Raw genomic sequence first — 6,794 nt, forward strand, 5'->3', positions numbered from 1 at the left:
CCCTCTAGAGTTATGTTCCCGAGATCAGGTATCTGGTGCTTCCTGGTGAACAGCACAATGTCTGTTTTTTCAGGATTCACTCCCAGTCCTCGCCTGTTACACCACAGGGATAGTTTGTTGAGGGATCTTTGGATGAGATCTGTCAATGTTGAAAGATGTTTACCCGAGATAGCTATTACAATATCGTCGGCGGATGCAATTATCTGACCGCCAATGTCTTCAAGTTCCCGAAGAAGGCTGCTATGTTCCACAGGAGCGGTGATATTACTCCCCCCTGGGGTGTACCCCTGACGGGGAACCTTTTTATTACAGATTCACCTAATCCTGCGCTTATTTCTCGGCCGATTAACATTCGTTCAATAAATGAGGTTAGTGAATTGCTTACTGCCAGATTTATCAGAGATGAGATAATCGTTGCAGGAGATACATTGTTGAAAGTACCCTCGATGTCCAGGAAGGCCGCGAGGGTGTATTCTTTGTAATAAAGTGATCTTTCGATTGTGCGCACTAAAGAATGGAGTGCTGTTTCGACTGATCTCCCTTTGTTGTAGGCATGTTGGTCTGCCGAAAGTTTGCTGCCCACCTTGTCTCTAATGTGCCCATCTATTAGTCTCTCTAGAGATTTCAACAGGAAAGATGACAGACTAATTGGTCTGAAGTCCTTTGGTCTCGTGTGTGTAGTTTTCCCTGCCTTGGGAATGAAAACTACTCTTACCTCCCCCCATTTGTGGGGTATATAATTCAGTCGTAACACTGCTTCAAAGACTGTATGCTGTAGGTCAGCGGGAATAATGTAGTCTGGTCCCGGAGATTTAAACGGTTGGAAGCTGCTAATAGCACGCTTTATGTTCTCCTCGGTTATGATATTCGTTGAAATGTCATCATGGTTGCCTATGATTCGGGTATTTGTGACTCTACTGTGGAGGCAACCCGGAAAGTGGGTCTGTACAAGAAGCTCTAGAGTTTCTTCGCTGCTAGTTGTCCAATCACCATCCTCCTTGATGAGATAGCTAATATTGCTGGGACTCATAGATAGTATTTTGCGCAATCTGCTGGCCTCCGAAGAACTTTCTATCTTCTGACAGAAGTTCCTCCATGAGGAGCGCTTAGCGTCTCTTATTGCATACTTAAATCGGCGTTGCCAGTCTTTAAATTCACTCCTAGAGTTGGATCTCTAGCTTCATTAAATTTTGATCTGCATTCCCTTTTGAGGGCTGCAATTTCTGTGGACCACCATGGAGGTTTTGGTTTCCTACTTTTTGCAATGATTGGGCAGGCTAATTTTGCTGAACGATGAAATGCTTTAGTTATATCATCTACGACGTTATCAAGTTGATGTTCCGAGTTTACTTGATTTGTGAGGTCGGAAATATTATTAGAAAAGATTGTTTCAAACTTTTCCAATTTGTTTTTCTGCGGTTTAAGACCGCTTGTTGTTTTCTTACTGGTACGTATAGGTTATAAACGACGTACATGTGATCTGAAAAGGAGTTGTCTTTTGAGACTCTCCAGTCATTCAAGAGTTCTGCCCCCTGCTCATTGACACACGTAATGTCAAGGACCTGCCTTCTAACAGACGTCACAAAGGTAGGGGTATCAACTACGTTGCTAACCTGTAAGTTATTGCACATAATGAATTCGAATATCGACTCACCGCGTTCATTTGTATCTGAGCTGCCCCATATGTGATGATGGGCATTCGCGCCTGCTCCTATGACCATCGGAGTGCCGCGTCTAGAAGCCTCCATTACCGCGCTCCTTAAGGATTGTGGTGGAGGTGGTGTGTCTGCGTCGTGGGTCGTGTATGTGGAAGCCAGCCAATTAGATCTTCCGCCTGATTCCACTGCTATGATGACGTTGTCCGCATCGCTAAACTGTATCAAGAGAAATGCATTATACACTTTTTTATCAATATGCACGACCTGGGTTTACCTTTGTCAGTTACATAGAACAGCTTATATCTTTTCATATTCCGAACCCGATCTTTTATGACCCAAGGCTCCTCGATGAGTGCGATCTCCTCTTCTCTTTCGGCGAGACGGAGCAGAAGTGCGGCTGAGGCCACCTGGCAGTGGTGGAGATTAATCTGAACTATCCCCACCACCAGTTTCGCGTACTGCTGCTGGACAGCCAACCACAGTCTGGTTGACATCCTCTTCGTCAGAAAGGGGGAGGATAGCCTCCCCTTCTCCTTCCACAATGGTGTCGGAAAAGTCGGAGTGGTCCCCCGCCCCCTCTTCTAGAGTCACCCTCTCGAAGAGTTCGCCTACCATTCCGGAGGTGGATGCCACTTCGTCGTCAGTAGCAATTTCCGCTGCGTTCGCTTCGTCGGTAGGGTGTTGTTTCCCTGACACGTCCTGCCGATAAACGTGGAGGTTCAAGGCTTGGAAGCCATAATTTATCCTCCAGTTTTGGTTGGCTAGCGGTTCTACTCATTGCTCGTTGAGGACCATTACCGCTAATCTTCGCTTGCCATCGATATCGCCTATCTTTTCTACCTTCCAGTCGTGGGTGGGTAGCTCGGGGTTGCCCATGCGTATCCATTCCAGCACTTCCTGTGGGTCCGTGTGGAAGTCTGGGATCCAGGCCCTGGATCTGGGCCGATTGGGAATGTTTTCCCGCTTTATCACCTCAAGGCGTGCACCCGGCCAGACCTCACCTACGCGACTGATGGCCAGGGTGTATAGGTCGACGGATCTCTGGTCCGCGCACCTTGTCAGTTTGACGCGCTTTTGGAACCAACCGGCGTCCGCACAACTGGGGGGTGTTCCTGGGTTTTCCCCTAGAACCTCCTTATAGACGGCCCAGAGTCGCCTGTTGACCAGGTCCCAGTTCTGTGGTGATATTGCACCATCATGTGAGCTGCGGTCTATCACCGAGGGATCTTTTCTGCAGCTCGTCCGCTGTTAAAATGGCGGATACCCTTGTTCTCTTGGGTTCCGAGCTTAGCTCCCTAGAGGACTTCCACTTGCCTTGTGCAGAATCTTGTTTGGCTTTCGCCTGGTGTTCAGCCATAAACTTTTCGGCCCAATTTCTTGAGTCCAGCTCTTCTGCGGTCAGTTCTTCTGGATTCTTCTCTCCAGGATTCTGAGGGCTGACCGTTTGGTACGATAGTACCTTTCTGATGCACTAATGTGCTTCTGGGGATGGCTACTGCCCATCGCTACATTAGTGCCAGAATGGCGCACCTCAGAGGCCGCTGGCTTAGCCATGCGGTCTGATGTCGCCGACGCCGCTTTAGGGATTGCACTTGTCGATGTTCCCTTGCCTCCTGGAGTGGCGGGGACGGCAGCAAGACTAGCTTGTCTTCTGACAGGCCTGCCCTTGCCTCCCGAAGACCTATCTTCGAGGGTGGGTCTGCTACCAGCACCGGACGGATTTACATCCTCGCTAGCTTGTCTAGGGACATGGCTAGACCGGTTGCCGGAAGGGGGCCTCGATGCCGTTGAGGCAGTGCCAGAGGGGACATAGCGTATGCTCAGCCCTGGCTTGACCACAGGCTTTGCACCGCTGGCTTGCTTGGTCTTGTCCGAGGACAGACCGGACGTTCCTGACTGGGTGGGTCTACTTTTTTTGGGGGGTTCTCGGGTATCCGAGGCGGGTTTTTTGTTGTGGTTCATTTTTTCATAAACGTCCGCACTGCTCGACGTGGCGAGCGTGGCGGACTACATATTTAGGGGGGAGAGAAGGGAGACGTCGACCACAGCGATCCCCTCCGCCGTGGCAAGGTCATTCTACCACCTAAGGTGACCCGGTATCAGGAGAGCGCCGTTAGAATACAGGCGGATACCCCTGGCTGCAAACCATCCAATAGGCACGGTGGCGCATAACATCCTGGATTAGGGGGGAAAGGATAGGGAAAGGTGGGAGAGAAGGGTTGAGCAGGACGAGCGTGGGGGAATCGTCGGTACGGTCCTCTCCGTATGTATAATTGGAGGAACACGACGCCCACAGTTACGCAGACGGGTGGTCAACCAATCTCCATACGGAGCTTCCCTCTTGGTTCGTGCTGGTTTGAAGCCCCCCCGAAGGAAGATTTAAACCACCACTTAAGCTTCATCCCCACGGCAAGAGGACCAACACGATGAGGAAGAAATTGTATGCCTAAAATTTCACCTCTGGAAACTTTATCCCCATAAAGGACTTAACCACAGTTTTTTTACTGGATATACTGAGATCATGAAAGCGGGGATGTATGATGATTTTGGTGTATTTTTAACACCTCCTTTACCCTGAAAACTGCTTTGCCATTTGCGTAGCACTTGCTGGCTCTTTAACTGCTTTAAGAGCCACAAATCTGCACATCCCTGTGGATAACAATTTAAGTGTATAGAACGCTATCAAAAGATATGGCCAACAATTGCGAAATACAATTGAAACATCGAATATGCATCTTTATATCATTTTCATTAGCTGTGGATGAGAGCACAGATGTAACAGATACTTCGCAGCTGGCAATATTTATTCGTGGAGTAGATAATGACTTTAGTATAACAGAAGAACTCCTCGGCTTGATACCCATGAAAGGAACTACCACAGGCAAGGACATATATGATGCCGTTATCGATTTTGCTTCCAGTAAAGAATTGGATTGGAGTAAAATTTACAGTGTTGCAACTGACGGTGCAAAATCGATGACGGGATTGAAACAAGGATTCATAGGTAGACTAAAAACCAAACTTTCTTCTGACTTCAACTGCAATTTTATTGCGGTGCATTGCTTTAAAAGCATCATGGATGTAGTAGTGAAATGCATTAACATAATTCGTGCTCAAGGACTTAACCATCGCCAGTTTAAGGAATTTCTAAAGTCTATAGGAAGTGAACATACAGATATCCCTTATTTCTCTCAAATTCGTTGGCTGAGTCCTGGAGATACACCAAAACGATTTTCTAGTACATTCTGAGAATAGCAAACAATTGGTGAATTGATAACTGAATATTTTATTGTTTACTTCAGGAATCGAAAAATAAACCTTTTGATATACTGCATGATCCGGATTGGATAGCAGACTTAGCATTTTTAACGGATATTACCGAACATCTTAACATCTTGAATTTGGCGTTGCAAGGCAAGAATAATCTAATATATGATATGCATGATGCAATAAAGAGCTTTAAGCAGAAGCTTGAATTAAGGCGACGGTCCCATGCAGGCTTGCTTACACGCCTTGCTTACTTAAATTTCCCTTGGTTTACTTCAAAAACTCGTTGGGCCAAATGGCGGCTTGGAACGCTGCCAAAGAAAAGAAATACAAAACAATCTTTTCAGATTTATTTTCAAATGAATGGGAATTAATTTTTGCATTTCAAGGAAATAATAATAATTATACATACATATATAACTATATGTACATTTATTAAAAGCAACCAACCCAAAAAAATTGATTTTTCAAGAGACGACTTACCAGTTGTTTGACATCATAAATATCGGTAGCTATGTGTGAAAAGTTGATAAGTCTACGTTTTGTGAAGCCTCAAATTGATGATGATATAGAAAGTAAGAGCTATTAAGGATTAAGGTACTTGTTTTATTTTTTCTCGTTTATATTCAATGAAAGATAAATTTTATAACTCCTAAAAAGGCCCCGTATATGCAATAAGGCCAAAATTATACGATTTTTTTTAATAGAGATCGAATCCTTCTGATTTGTATGGAATTTTACTTTGCTTTAAACACGCAAAATGTTGTATTCAAAGTTTCTGTAAAATTTGGAAAAATGGACTAAGCAGCTTTTCACTTTAAACCAGCGACATGTTAAATATATATGGAAACATAGATTACTTTTTATTAAACTTTGAATTACTAATATTATATATACATTTTTTTTTAATTAAGTAAGAAAATTTGTATACATAAAAAGGTGCAGCAGTTTGTTTGAATTGATTAAAACGGGAACATATCTTTTTGCCAAAAGCCTACGAAGGCTTTCAAATAAAACATTGGCCTATTTGAAACTTTGAGGCGCCTAAAGCAAGTGAAGCAAAGCTACCATTTGGCCACCCTTCATACGTTTTAGTATATTCCAAATAATTTTTGACAATTCTCAAAGCGAAGTAAGCAAAGCAAGCCTGCATTGGGCCTTTATGGTGTGTACAGCTTGCCGGGTGAAACTTCAGGTTTGTCCCACGACTAGAGAAAACAGCCCAAAGCCAAAATTTGAATAACGAAGAATTTTATGGAGATGTCCAGAAATTATTGACAGAGTTTAATGATCGATTTGTTGTGCTGGATTCACTACAAGAAAAGTTGGATGTATTTTTAGCTCCCTTCAGAGCGAACGTTCGCACTGCTGAGAGAAAGCTGCTGTTGGAGTTGATAGATTTGCAAAGTTCTACACCGCTGAAACATGAGTTTTTAGAATCTGCTGATATAATAACATTTTATAAAAATTTATATGCGCATAAATATCCTGCTTTACGAAGGTTAGCTACAAAAATAATATCTATGTTCGGAAGTATATATATTTGTGAACATTCTAAAATGAATTTAAATAAGTCGAATTTTGTCAGATTGTCAGATATAAATTTTACATCTATGTTGCGAATCGCCACAGCAAATAGTATAGAGCCAAATATAGACTCTATTATCCTTGAAGCAGGAAATTAAGTTAAGAACGAAGGTTCCTAAATAATTGTCTCAGTTTAGTTGAATACATATATTATTTATTTTAATATATGTAAATACATTTTTAAAATTATGGGGAACATTAGTTAAATGTAAAAACAATGAGGATTCAAACAGTTTACCAATTTCTTTGATTCTTATTCACTGTGTATGTATATATATATAT

The sequence above is a fragment of the Rhagoletis pomonella genome, unplaced genomic scaffold (assembly GCF_013731165.1).
Source record: "Rhagoletis pomonella isolate Grant_MI unplaced genomic scaffold, Rhpom_1.0 Rhpom_scaffold_00187, whole genome shotgun sequence".
Classification (NCBI taxonomy): domain Eukaryota; kingdom Metazoa; phylum Arthropoda; class Insecta; order Diptera; family Tephritidae; genus Rhagoletis; species Rhagoletis pomonella.